Here is a 15,439-nt window from a genome sequence, read left to right as displayed (position 1 = left end):
GTGAACTCGTCCAGATGCTTGCACTGGAGAGTCATTTCCGCCCCTGGCGACCTGACCTGGGCGCCTTCACCAAGGACCTCTTGGACCAAGGCCTTATAGACTGCACTGGATTGTGCGCCTCGCTTCAGCACCAAAAGCATTTCGCCTTTGTTGGTGCGTCTCACGCTGCGCACGTCTTGCCCGAGGGCCGAGAGGCTTTCGGCCGCCCTCATCGACTTTAGGACGTCGGCATATTTGTCCTTGTCGGTTTTTAACCACAAGGCCTCGCCTCTTGGCCTTCTTCGCGGGCCGCAGTGCATCCGGTGTCGGCTTCTTCTTGGTGACCAGCGTCCAGGGGTTTACGCCCCCCTGCCCCGGTTGCGCCGAGTTGCTGGTACCATCACTCTGCCCGGAGGGATCATTCTCGCCCCCGCTTACCTCGACCAAACGGCGTTTGGCCTTGACGGTTGCACGCCGTGTGGTGTCGGTTTTTGCACCCTCGCCTGATGACTTCCTAGGGCGCTTCGCGTTCGACGCCGTCCTGCGATTGCCCTTGCCTTTTCCCTTCGAGGGGAACTCGGCCGCCGCTTCGAGCGACGTGGCTGCTCCATAGAAGGTGAAGGCCACTGTCTGAGTGCCCGTATCGACCTTCTCTTTTCCCTCCCTCTTGGAGGTCACTGTCTGGGTTTCTCTGTCGGACTTCTCCCGACATTCCACCCTCTTGGCATAAGCCTGCTGTTTCTGTCTTGCGACACGAACAGTTTTCCGGAGTTCCAGGAGACTCTGTTTTAACTCCTTGCTTATATTTTGCTTTGCGCTAGTGTACTCGATTATTGAATCGAGCTGCTCCACCACTTTGCGCATCGCAGATAGTGGCCCGTCCGGTGCGTTGGTAGGACTATTTCCTACCGCTGCTGGGGGGTCACTGGTGCTTTCAGATGCAGCACTCATCGCTCCACTACTCTCCCCACGGGGGGAGACCTCGCCAAACCGCCTCTAGCAAAGGGGTTTGGCACTTCCGATTGTTTGTTGTTTTTATTTTTGCTCTCCATATCAAATCCCACGAGTAGAGCGAGAATAAATGTCCGCCACGCCAGAGCTCCGCAGTAACGTGGTAAGGGACGCTTACTGTGGGGGTTGCCCAGGTACCCCGCAGGCTCCGTTAACGATTGAGCATCTTTTTCACCCCCTCGATCACTCGGCACGGGTCGCTTCACGCCTTGGAATTGGGGTTATGACCTATCTTGATTTACGTGGTGACCGCGGCCTAGATCATCACAACCATCCTGCTTTACCAGGGCTTTGGACCTGTAGCTCTGGTTCTCAATAGTTCCAGGTTATTACAGACATGCTACTATTGAGATCCGTCATTCGCTAGCAGATGGTTTAGCTTTGACTGGACTGTCACCACCTCTCCCCTCTGCCACCACACAAGGCATCCGTACGACAGTATTGAACGTACAATTATCGTGTGAATCCAATAGATGTATTTAAATTTGAGACCCCAGGTCTTTCCAAAAGTTCGTCTGCACTGCCCGAAGGCCATGCACGCCTTCTTGACTCTGAACTCAATGTGAGCAGACCAATTCAGTTTGGAATCCAATATGACTCCAACGTATTTGACTTGATCTGCACACATTAGCTCAGATTCAAAGAACTGCAAGGGACGAACCCCGGTTGTTATTCGCTTCTTCGTGAAAAGAACCATTAAAGTTTTGCTTGGGTTAACTGAAAGTTTAACTTGTCGACACCACTGTTCGACAGCTCTTAATGCCTGTTGCATTAAGTCAAAGATTGTTCCGATGCAAAATCCAGTAATTAGTATTTGGTAATCGTCAGCAAACCGTAGGTTGGAAATCCAAGCTCATTGAGTTTCTTCACCAAGCCGTCAGCTACCAAGTTCCATAACAAAGGTGACAGAACGCCGCCCTGAGGACAACCGCAAATACTCAACTTCCGTATCTCAGCCTGTCGCAGTGACGAGCAAAGTATGCGGTTACTAAGCATTGCGTTTATCCAACCAGAGATACATGCAGGTATCCCATTACCGCGCGTCGCTTCCGGAATAGGCTGGAAGGACACAATGTCAATAGCACCCTCAATATCTAGGAATACACCCAAGCTAGATTGCTTGAGCGAGAAGGCTTTCTCAATGTTGTTAACAACATCGTGAAGCAGAGTGATCGTGGATTTCCCACACTGATATGCATGTTGTATTTTATGCAGTGGATATTCAACTAAACTAACGTTCCTGATGTGATGATCGATTATCCGTTCCAAAGCTTTCAGAAGAAAAGAACTTAAGCTGATAGGCCTAAAACTCTTGGCTTCTTCATAGCTCGAGCGGCCCCCTTTGGGAATAAATCTAACAGTTATTTCTCGCCATGCTTTCGGGATATACCCGGTAGCAGGACTGGAAAGCAAAATCTTTTTCAAGACATGTTTAAGAATATCAAATCCCTTTTGCAGTAGCACGGGAAGTATTCCATCTTTTGCGGGTGATTTGTATGGAGCAAAGCTGTCACCTGCCCACTTGACCGATTCAGTGGAAACCAATGTGCGTGCTAACGCCCACGAGTCCGAATCACCAGAATGAGATCTGTGAACATTATTCAACTCCGGATCGATACAACCTGGAAAGTGTGTGTCGAAGAGACAATTAAGAACATATTTTTCGTCCGTCACATAAACACCATCTCTGGTTTTCAAGGAGTTCATCTGAAAATCATTCGATTTGGAGAGAATTTTATTTAACCTGCTAGCCTCGTTCAGACTAGAGATATTAGTGCATAGGTTTTGTCAGTCAGCCCGTTCTGAAGATCTAAGACATTTCTTATATGCACTACGAGCTGACCTGAAAGCCCTGGAGTCATCACGCTGACGCCGGTTCCAAGCTCTTCTCATAACTTTCTTCATTCTTTCAAGCTCAGCCCTCCACCAAAGGGTTCCCCTAGTCGATTTAACAGTACGAAGTGGACAAGCTTCATCGTAGGATGCTAATATGAATGAGTTTGTCGTATCCAAGACGTCATCTAAGTCGAAAATATCCATGAAATTTAGTCGCCTAGTTTTCTAAAAAGAGGTCCCAGTTTGTAGATTTAGGATTACGATATGTTACCACACTGAAGGTGACATCAAAATGATCGAAAAATATATATTTATGATCGGATAGAGACGGTTCAGTTTCATTTGGAACCTGCCAATTTCCCAGCTCATGCAAAATTCTATCAGAGCAAACTGTTATGTCTAACACCTCCTCCCTCCCAGACCTCGCAAAAGTTGGTCGGTTTCCCACATTCAGAATATGGAGATTTGTACTACTTATGTACTCCATCAGTTCAGAGCCTCTCAGATTGGAATCTCAGCTGCCCCAAATGATGTGATGAGCATTCGCATCACTGCCGATAATGAGCGGAAGCCCATTTCTGCTACAATATGATACAACGCTTTTGAAATCATCAGAAGGAGATGATTCGTTATGCGGTAGGTATGCTGAACAATATACATATATTTTTGTCTACATTTCCGACAGTCAGTGTAACTGTGACAACACATATATCGCGAGTTGTGAGCTCCGATATGAGACACGCGTCAATAGCCTTATTTGCAATAATGGAAGCACGAGGCATTTCACGTGGGTTAGTCATGCCTGTCTTGTTGTAAGCAATGAAGGCAGTGTTAAGTAACTTTCCAAAATAGAAGTTTCCTTTATGGAAATACGGTTCTTGAACCAATGCTATGGAAACTTTACCTTCCTGCATGAGTCGAGATAAATTCATAGTTGCTGTACGTTTATGCTGGAGATTGATTTGTGCTATTCTAACCATTGTTGATTAGAGAACTGAACATTTCATCTCCAACACAAATTGCACAACAACTAGAGGACACCAAGCGAGTTGGGATGTTAACGCATATAGCGAACCATATCAGGTTTAAATGGGACATGATCATTTGATTCCCACGATTTGCGAAGAAAATAATGGTCCACTGTGTCAGAGATTCGCATAACACAGTAAAGGCAAAACCCAAAATGCTCCGTGTGCGTCTGGCTTATTTTAGACCCTCCAGTCATCAAGTCCTCGGTACGGAACTACACCTTGACTTAGGGTCTCCTACTTTCAGTCGCCTCCTACGACATGGGAGCAGGACCTCAGTGGCTCAATTCTTGGCTGGATACCACACGGCCTCTGGGCAGGTTCATCTGTACACATCCAAATTTGATAATCGAAACTCAACAAAACTTCACCGAACTACCATCAGCCGAGAGTCTCAGCAAACCCCCAGCCAACAAAAATTCGGCAAAATTAAGTGAATCATCGGTGAAAAAACTTCGGTGTGTAGAGTGAACGTTCTGCTGCGTAATGCGGCATACTGGGGAGTTCGCCCAACTCTTCCCAGGCTCCGTTCGCCATTGAGAATGTTTTAAACCACCTCAACAATTTTACCCATAGCACGGGTCGCATGACACTATGGAATCGGGGTCCCTGTTTGGTGGATATTTACCACTGGAACAGGTAGTCCGTAGTGTAATTCTTAGCCGGTTAAAACAACCACTACCGACACTACACGGCTTATCTAGGCTGTTCGGTGAAAGAAGCTGACATTGAAGGACTGCTTCCATATTTAGATGGGCGAACAGCCGCATCTAAATATGGAAGCTGTCTAACTTTTGTGTCACGGGTCGTGAACTGTACTAATTGCAAACAACTGGGACACATAGCCTCCCATTGTAGCAATAAGGTTCGTTGTGGGAAATGCGATGGGAATCATGTGGATGATTCCTGTGGAAGGAATGTAGCAAAGTGTCTTTTCTGTGGGGGAAATTCACATGATAGCCGGATATCTCCCGCGTACAAACAGCGCGAAGATAAACTGAAGTTTTCCCTTCAGGGATACTCTAAGCGATCTTTTGCAGATACGCTAAAGAGAGTTACGCCACTGGTCTCTACGAATATCTATACTAACTTGTCTAGTGGTGAATGCGACTCTGATGACCCTCAGGAGGGACATTTCCTGCTGTGCCTAGAAACAAAAGAAAAAGGAGAAATATTGCCTCACCTAAGCCTCGTTGCAAAGGCCAGAAGGAGTTCCCTGAAGGCCCACCACACAGCTCGAGGAAGTACTTATGCAAAATTCCAATGTTCCAATATCTCACACAGAGAAAGAAACCAGCGCTGAATTGATGAAATTCTGTGATCTATTTGAAGCATCCTAATAAGCAGTTAAAATTTTTTTTGATGCAATAGCGATCTTTAGGGTTGTGCGGGTTACGGCATTTTCTGATGCAGGTTAGTATTGTGAGTTAATATCTCAATCGTTTTTCTATTTCTAACCCCGAAACTATTGAAAGAAACATTTTTTAGTTTGTTTCCTTTTAATACAACAACACATCCAAACCCATGTGACTTGCATGACTCTATAGGTTGCCTTATCAGATTTCAGATCAGTAATTTGCGATTGCAAGCAGCTATCGCAGTTTGTTTGTTGGCTGAATTTAATTTAGTTTTTTTTTTAATTTAAAAGTCAGAAAAGAATAACTAAGGTTTCAAAATAATATGAGTGTACTCGTAAGGACACTCATTATCAATACAAATGGAAAACTGACGCATTTTTTCCAAATTAAAGATCCCTATTAACTCCTTTTAGGCTACATCCATAAATGACGTAGCGTTTTTCAGTGATTTTGAAACCCCCCCCCCTCCCCTCCCTCATCGTAGCTTTTCGTCACAAATCTCTAAATACCCCCTGGTAATTACGTAGCTTGACGGTTACCCTCCATCCCAATTATCCCCGTAAAAAAAATTTAAAAAATAAAAAACGATGTTAGTTAGATGAAACGGGTAAGATTGTCGTGACTTTTATGCCTCTTTAAAAAAGCTACATGACATGACCCCCTACACCCCTGTCGTCACACATCGTCACAAAATACAACACTCCCCTCTCCCCCATATAATGCTACGTCATTTATGGATGGACCCTTTGCGATTGTATCCTTTGATGGCTTTCATCGAACTATGTTGCCGGTTGAAATGTTCCCGGATGAGCTGATGGTAAAGAGCACTAATTCAACTCTGAACCGAACACACCAGCAATATCGACGTCTATACATTCACCAGAACTGATCCGTCAACTTGCGCAGCACGTGAAAATCGCCGAGTAGCTTCTGATAAACTGCACCGAGCTAAGCAGCCAGTAGTACGACCTCTCGTCATCCATTACGAATGTACCGACAAACGACCCGGTAGCCGATGACATCCTGTTCTCTTTCATAACGGACACCGATAAGCATGTGAAAATTCGTTCACTCGCGCGGGAGGTTGCAAAAGGTTCGCAGTGCGTCACTAGATGCGCAGAATCAGAACGAACGACAAAGCTTGAACTTCCAAGAGCAGTGTCGAATGCTCACTCGTGAATGTTTGCTGAAAAGTTTCACGAAGGTTTTTTTTTTGCTGTATGAATAAAACATAGATCATATGTGGCCTTGTGGCCTGGTAAGTACCCAAAATAGTTCATAATAACGAATAAACTGCTACCAGTCTTTCTACCTTTACAGACGACTCACGACAACGGTCGACTATGAAAATGGATGAAGCAGAGACGTCCACAGTTCAGCCCACGACCAGCAACAAACCAAACGACTCCCTCCCCCAAACCTACTAGGATATCCTGAAGGATTCGCACACAACAGCCATCACCAACCACTAGTGTGCCCTCCACCACTCTCTAACCGAGTGCTGCAGCCCAACCACAGGGCCTCTGCAACACCCCAATGAGATGTCGGAAGATAAAAATACGTCGCTATGTTGTTTACGTCAAATGTAAATTACCTGGTATTTACAATGCCATTCCAGAGTTCGATTATCGAAGCACGAGAAGTATTTCGCGACAGATTTTTTTCCACGATGAACTAAAAGGCAGTGATTCTAAAATCACATCTGCACGACGATGTATTTACTTATTTTCACTTTTTGTTTGTACACATTTTACAGTTTTCAAAGCCTACTGAATGTTTCATAATACACATATAATTCATTTGAATTTTAAAATTGGCCCACAGCACCCTACGTTCAACGCCCATCTCTATCTTATTGGGCACTTTGGGAGTGATTTCTGTGTTTATGGCCAAATACACCAGGACATCGAGCGGATAGTCTGGTCATCAATTTAAAACTATAGTTTGATTAAAATTGGTCCAGCCTCACGTCTTGTGGGAATCAGTTCAGGTTTTTTTAAACCGAGAGACTAAGCCCAATCTCCACCCTGCTCGTAAGAACCATAACACCGCCGGCCAACAAGAGAGGAGAATTTCAATAACAGCAGACAACGGTAGAGGAAAATAACAGCAAGTAGCTCGCCGCGCAGCTTTGGGAAATTATGTGTACGTAGTGTAAGTTCCTCGCGAAGTATAGCTTCTTGATCTCTTCCGCTGGCAGCTAGATTGTCGGGTGCAGCTTTTTTCCTCAGTCTGAAAGCGATATTCATAGCGAACGGACGCAATTCCGGGAAGTTCCAAGCGGAGAAGAAGAAGAAGAAAAAGAGGACGAATAACGATCATAAAGCCCCCAAACGATTGCCTCACCAATGTGTTCGACTATCCAAAAACACGGATGACGACGGCGGATTGATCAAACGCTCAGACTGACCCCGAAACGACCCAGTCAGTTCCAGTGGGAGGGAATAGGAACGGCACTCGAAAACGTGATATCAGTCAATCAGTCAGTGATTCTCTATTTTATCGAGAACTAAGCCGTTATTAGAAAAGAAGAATCGAAACGAAAGCAGATAGCGATTAACCGTTTCCAACCGAGAACCCTCGCGAGCTGTTTTTAGTGCAGTGAGAATTGGCCCCGTCGCGCCGAGGCAAGTGTAACAAATCGAAGAAATTGGTGCAAGAAAATACATTTGGAAAGTGAAAATTCCATTCTTTCGCGTTCGAAACAAGATCAATTTTCGCCAACCAATAGCAAAAAAAAGGAGGGAGTTTCGTTTTGTAAGCCAGAAAAAGGCTAATGACTCTTTGCTGAACCTCTCACGAAAGGGGGAAAACTTCTATCCGTGCGCAGTAGTTGATGTTGAGAGGCAAAAAGTGTTGGTAAAGAGCAAACAAGATCCAGCAGCAGATCCCGGACCGCATCATCATCATCAGCAACAACAACAACTTGGCCAGCGCTTCAAGACTGGACTGAGAGCGCGCACATTCCAGGGCGCACAAGAGAGACCAAGTGGAGGTAAAAATAACGGTAAGAATTGAACTAGAATCAAAAGGCACACATTCAAATCAACCTGATTCCACGAGGGGAGCGCGTGAGGGAATGTGTGAAAGTTTGACACCCATATTGGGAGGGCTGTGTGTTTGGAGTGAGGAGTTCAGCAATGACGGTAGGCCACTTGAAACGGGTGCTAATTGTTGCGTTTTGGGATGATGTGATAATTTTTTGTTGTTTTTCTTCATCTGTCGTGAATACTGTTATTTTACGGCCTGTCGATTATCCACGGGGTTGAAAGTGGGTCAAAAGGAATTAGAATCCAGCCCGGAAGGTGATTCGCATGTTCTAGGAGAAACTGAAAACATTTCAGAAAATTAGTCAATTCGGTGATCAATTTCACTTATGGATAGCGACAATCATGTGTAAAGCAATGCAATGAAAATTGTGAATAATCTCTATGAACAACATTTTATTAATTGTAAGTTTAAGCAAGAAGAAGTTATCTGATCGGTTGGGTTAACTAATTGGCAGACAGAACTAGGAGGAATTTCTTGATTGACATATGACCACCCAACTCCATCGTTTATTACCCTTAGCATTGAATCGCATTACGCTCAAACAACATTATGTACCTATGAAGCTGAGATGGGTGCATATTTATTATGTCGCAAACTGTATTTTCTCTTGAGCGAAATTAAAACAATCATAATGAAATTGCAACATTATTAATTCGTAGCAATAAGTAATCACTGATAGCAAGCAGTAGGAAGATAACATGAATTAATTGGTTAATCTTTGCATGTAGTGTTTCGTGTTGCAGAATTTTTGTGACTTCAAATCTCATTGTTGTTGTTGTTTCTAAACAATTAACATTTGAAACAAATATTGTATTATTTTTTTAAATGGTGACCGAACAATATTTTTGATTATTTCATTCTAGTTGAGAAAATTTAGGTAAAATCTATTTTTTCTACACTGAGGAGATTTTTTTTAACCCATCTTTGCGCGTGAAAACCACAAAACCTATAAATAAATTAGTTATGGTAATTGCGTTGCGATTTCGTCTCATCAGAATCAGACAATAACTTAGTGACATGACTAAACTAGCATTGGATTGACGCCAGCTCCAAAAACGAAAACAATGGACGGGACATCACACAGGACTCGGATTCTGATGAGACGAAGTCGAAACGCAATTTCAATAGCTAATTGATTTTTGATTACTAGACTTCTTGATTTTGGACTATCATTTTTCAGTCATTTTGAACGCCCGCCGTACAAGCATCTTCCTCGGTCGGTGACCTTTTTCAGGTTCTCTGCTGAGCATAACATTATCCAGTATCTCCTTCGGCATTCGCACTACAAGTCCAGCTCGCTGTAGACTGTCGTACTTGATCAGCCCGTCGATGTCATCATGTTTGTTGTTAGCATAACTGAGCCGTGGATCTTATATGCTTTTACAAAACGAAAATTGAAAGAAAAAAATTACATCTCAATGCTGTCGTCGGGTCTTGTTGACGCAGGTTCTTACTGCGTGTCGAGATCTTCTTTCTTAGTGGTGCAGCTGCGTTGTTCGGTGCACTGCTCTGGGGATCAACCAGTCTGCCTGCCCTAGCGTCATCGGCACATACATTTCGTCATCGGTGTACTGCTTTATTGCTGTTCACGGTCGATTTTTTTTGTTTTTTTTTGTTCCTATTGGACGCTACTGTGAATCCGTCAACTTTGGTGTTCGCTTTTTTGTTGGCGCGATTGTTGTTGAGTGAATATTTGTTCCTGTCAGATCTGTAGATTCCATCCGTTTGTGGTTTAGCATAAAATGATTGCGTCCTGTTGGCCGTAGTAGGCGGTGTTTCCTTAGCTGCTTCCGCGCAAGGTTTTCTGTGCTATAGTGTTTCATTGCATAATTGTCATGTAGGAATATACCCTGGGTGCAGACCAGTGTTTTCTAATTAAATATATCATTTTCAGTTGATCCGCATAAAATGATTACATATGAAGGGATTGGTTTGATAGGACGCATTCTCACCACACGACTACCCTTAGGTACACCCGGGAAGGAGTCCTTTTAAGTATCAACAATGACGGGAACCATTTCTCCGCACCTTGACATGAATGTTTTATTCACGATATTAGGGGTGCGATGAGATAAATCATGTAAGCGAACTTCTACATAGTCGTTGTCTATATACACGGGAATACTGTATTTTACGGCGGTGTGCTGTTTATTTTTCCGCAAAACTATGCTTCCTATAGTGCATTTGCAGGTTGCGCACTTTTTTCAGATTTAGTTGAATTTGCACAATTGTTCCAGAATAGCTGGTCTTACGAGACATTAAGAAAAGTCAATAGCAATTTAATTCGCCCACAGTAGGGTTTGCTATTGGTTTGTTTCGAAACTATTGTACACAGTAGGTAGATGCAACATTAGAGTGACAAAAAAGGCCCCCATTCCCGAGCAGAAGAAAATAACTGCGGAATACTAAATTTAGGTATCAATACCAACGGCTGTTTACCACAATATGGTATTAATGGGCTCTACATAAGAGGTAAAATACCAAAAAAATAACACAGACATGTTCTACAAATAACTATTTGATAATGAAACGAGTTATTATAATACCTGAATAATAATAAAACATTTTTCAACCTTCCAATAATAAAATTCACTCTATGGAGGTATTCAATAAGGTATTGGTTTGGTATTGGTAAAAATAACTGGAATACATAAATAATACTAAAATAAAGTATTATACCTCATTGAGGTATTAAGCAGGTGTTGAAAAATGTTTCTTCAATACCTGCTTAATACCTCAATGAGGTATAATAATCAATTAATACTACGTTTTGGTATGAATACCAAAAAATAGTATGCTCGGGTTATTGCCCAGTTATTTTCTCCTGGTCGGGTTAGGCCATCTACCAGGCGTCTCTGTTCGAAATTTAAATCTTATCGGACAAGTCTAGCTACGGGATCAACGCGTAGTTTGAATTGGATTTTTCCACAATTTACACGAAGAAAGTCCACTAACTTGTATTTCCACCGCTAAGTGGCATTGTATGCATCAGTTCATCACTGCAAGAAAATAAAAAAAAAACAATTTTATTATCTACAACTTTTTCGAAGATTGCAAATCAATCCAGCTTCCTTGAGAGAAGTTATTAAACTTTTAATGAAGTGATGTCTGAGTTAGTTTTGCACGGGGCCTAACAGCATCATCTTTTGACTACAAAATTTTAGTTTCATGATTCAACGCATAGAGGGCGCCAACACTAACTTTTGAAGTAAGAAAGATAGGCTAAGGACATTTTCACAAGCATTACTGGAGAACAAGCCTTTTCCAGTAATGATTGTGAAAATGTCTTTATCCTATCTCTCTTACTTTAAAAGTTAGTGTTGTTGCCCTCTATAGGTGAATTATGAAACTAAAATTTTGTAGTCAAAATATGCTTATATCATGTACGAAAAGAGTTCCAAACATATAGTCCAGTTAAACATAGTCCGTCGGAATCGACTACTGATTCACCAGCATGTGCCTCAGCTGACTCAAACATTACTTCATTGAAAGTTTGATAATTTCTCGTAAGGAAACTGGATTGATTTGCAGTCTTCGACAAAGTTGTAGACAATAAAATTGTCTTTCTTATTTTCTTACAGTGATGAACTGATGCACACAGTGCACTTAGCGGTGAAAATGCAAATTACTGCGTTTTCCAATGTAAATTGTCGAATAATCTCATACAAACGTCGAACACGTTGGTCCTTAACCCTTTCATGCCCAACTTTTTTCTAGTGCATGTAATGTTTCAAAACTATTTTTCCTTGAAAACGGTTGGGTCAAGAAACACGAAAAGCTTATTTTCATAAAGATAGGTGCTTCCATGGCAGTGCTAGAAGCTGGTCAATTTTTACCTTCTAATACTCAATACAATTCTCCTAGAATAATTACAATAGTCCAATTACGTGGAAAACGTAGCCAACGACAGTCTAAATTGATAAGTTTTATCAGTTTTCAATAATATTGCACCATAACGAAGATATATGAAAAAATCATTTTCCGTCGTCAACGTAAACTGTTCCTGGCAGCACTGCTCCATCGAGGTCCAATCAGACTAATTGCAATAACTTCATTTCTAGAGCTGATCCTTGTAACAGTTAATACTCAATTTAAAGGCAATAACCACATTAATGAGTCTTACTTGTTTTTGTGGGCAAATCTCGCCTCAATCAAAAGTTATAGCTGCTTAAAAACGTTGTTGTCCACAAACAACATGGGCATGAATGGGTTAAGTAAATTTGTCCGATTTGACGTAAATTTGTAGTGAAGATTCCTGGTGGGACTAGGAATTGACTCAAAAGTGTCGTAGTCTCTCTTTTGAAAGGCACAAAATGAGGGGCAAGCAGTAGCACGTTTGAGTGCGTCGTATTGAAAATACCCACGTATTTTGAATATAATTAAAGTAAATACCCAAGCAACAAATTTAGTTTTATGGTACACAAAATTAGCTCCATAAAAACGAACATAAAACCAATTACTCTACAACACTGCTTCAAGACAACCATAAACTCCTCTTAAGGCGAAAAAGGCCCATTCTTAAGATGGTTCTCAAGAGTATTTTTCAAGGTTTTCTTAAAACTTTTAGGTCTTATCAATACATTCTTATCATTCTTATCAATACATTCATATATTATGGTGTTGAAGAGCTGCTTAAAACTAATATAAGACTATCATAAGTCTTGATAGTTTTATGATTTTCTTCAATAACACTTCTAGTGTGCTATGGAACTGCTTTGTTAGATAGAGAGCTTGGTGTATAGACGAATAGAATCAGCATAGGGAAAAGATATATCCATCATATGATATTCCTCTACCAAAATGGAATAAAAATCGATAATAAAAGTGGTCAGCTTTATAATTGAGAAGATTTGCATGCGATTGCCAGTTTTCCGATAATATGCAATATAAAAGTGCGACAAATTCAACGCGCCATGAAACAACCTCTAAAACAATAATTTTTATAGGAAATATTAAATCGTTTCGAAAATTCAATAGTATGTGCAAATGTTCATAATTGTCATATTTTGGATTAAACGCGTGCATAAGCATTTTTCTAGTTCAGAAATGCATTTCAATCAGTGAGAATCAGTTCAGTATATGAAAAAAAGTTATTATTTTAATTCTTATGCTAATTGTTCTTCTTCAAAATATCTGAAAGTATTTCTAAAGTGATCTTAATGAAAAATCAAAACTGCAAAAGTTATACAAAGAAAACCATTTTTTAAGAAACACCCTAAATTTTTTTGGTAAATTTCGTGTAAAATAAAAAGTACACGACACAGAGTTCCAGCGTCTTCGACAACGTATTTTTTTTTAAATTTCATTTTCTTCAGTTTTCTGGAAGACAGCGAAGCTCCATCTCGAACCATTAATAATTAATTTTCTTGTTTAAAAAAAATAGAACCACCCTACCCACTATTTAAAATAATAGAAAAATATTGCAAAGTGCAATATTTTATCATGAAAACGAAACTACATTTTTTTGTATTGTTCACCGTGAACATAATTTAAACATAATACAAAAAGTCAATTCATGAAAAAACAAATTTTTAATATAACTTTTTCAGTTTTCATTTTTTTTCAACCTATTCAGCTATTTTTCAAAGTTTTTAAAGACGAACATTTTCTTCTAATACATCAAAACTCTAGCTTATATTGTTCAGAAGATATAGCATAGCATAGCATGAACACCTGCACAAATGGTAGGGTGGAGTTGCAGAATTGAGCATATCTATTGTCATATCAGTTTTCACCACGATATGCAATGACGTAGACCCGTTTATTTCCACACACCTGGCTACATCCTTACAAGCGTTTTTATTTTGGTAATAGTCCGATCATCTACTTATTGAAAACGCTCCGAACCGAAACAGTTTTCATAGATGACGGAGATAACAAAAGGCGAATCGAATGTATATAAACCTATCTTAGAAGTTATATCAATACCTACTAATAAAATTACCAATATATACGCAGCTCTCCTGAACACAATCTGATCAAAATAACATGGAAAAATCTCACCGGGAACTCCGTGGTGCCTTCAGAACTTCTGGCGGAATGCCGGTACACGTGGGACTCCTAATAGTCGGCGATTGACTTCCGAACTGCCGTCTGGGTTTCAAACCAGCATGCAGAAGCAGTCCCAAAAGTCAGCAGTTAAAGCAAAGCAAGTAAGTCTCTTGTTGGCATCACGTAGGAAACTGTCCTCCCGGGAACGCTGTGCTAATGGTTCACTAATGATTCATTTAAAATTACGGTACCGAGGGTGAAAAACAAACTGTTTTTTTTTAAAATTAAAATGCACAGTAGAAAACTGACAGCGAAAAAAAACGTTCTACTCCAGCCGAGAGCTCGCCTACTTAGCTTTTATTGTTCAGAAGATATAAGCACTTAATATATCAAAAATATTTTTTTTAAATCATTTTGTGAAATTTTAAAAAATACCGCATTCGCCATTTATTGCTCAATTATGACTCTAATCATGACCTTTTTTATTGTCCAAAAAGAACTCTCTTTTGTTTGCCCCAAATGAGTGATATTGTTATTCCAAAAAAACCCCATTTTTGGCGAAAAAGTGCTCATAACTTATCAACGAAAATAGTTAGATATATGGTGCCATGAAACAAATAATTCGCCTTAAAACAATCTTGAAGTTGTCGGAAGACTACTTCAGTTTTAAATGAATACAGCAAAAGTTATTTAAATAAAACTGTTTTTCTAAGAAACATCCTAAGCTCCGACTTTAAATTTGTTGTAAAATAAAAAGTATGACAGATAGAGCTTACATGTCTTCAGAAAACTTTTCCAAAACTTGTCGTTCTACAACTTCTCTGAAGATCGTTTGGCTCTAACTAGAATAATTAAAAAGTTAATTTTTTGGTCTTGGTAAAATTAGAACCACCCTAACTGTTGTTTTAACAAAAAAGGGGGCTCATAAACTCATAACAAACTCATAAAAACTTCTCCAAAGATTTAATAAGGCTTAGTTGTTTAGTTAAAGTAAAATCTCAAAATTCCTGCTAAATTTTTATTCTGGACCACTGTGCAATCTATTTAACAAAATAAAGAGCCTAATCTAAGGATGAAATGATGGAAAATCGGAAACATTTAAACAATGGAATAATTGAAAACAAAACAAAATAAAAAATAATAAAACCAGCAAAACTAATATGACTAATAGAGAAGGAATAATAG

General features: G+C 40.5%; 2 protein-coding genes across 3 annotated transcripts in view; one reads left to right on the top strand and one right to left on the bottom strand.

Annotated features, from left to right (window-relative positions):
• Positions 1-15,439, bottom strand: part of LOC131686017 (ketohexokinase-like) — a 96,532-nt gene that overhangs the window by 71,853 nt on the left and 9,240 nt on the right. The window lies entirely within an intron of this gene.
• LOC131686013 (mucin-2-like) overlaps positions 7,468-15,439 on the top strand; it is a 67,474-nt gene continuing 59,502 nt past the window's right edge. The window contains exon 1 of the mRNA XM_058970113.1: positions 7,468-8,219. The gene's annotated coding sequence lies outside the window, so the exon portion shown is untranslated. The remainder of the gene's footprint in view (positions 8,220-15,439) is intronic.

Source organism: Topomyia yanbarensis, chromosome 2 (assembly GCF_030247195.1).
Source record: "Topomyia yanbarensis strain Yona2022 chromosome 2, ASM3024719v1, whole genome shotgun sequence".
Classification (NCBI taxonomy): domain Eukaryota; kingdom Metazoa; phylum Arthropoda; class Insecta; order Diptera; family Culicidae; genus Topomyia; species Topomyia yanbarensis.
Note: the sequence above shows the minus strand (reverse complement) of the source record. Positions and strands in the feature narration are given on the sequence as shown.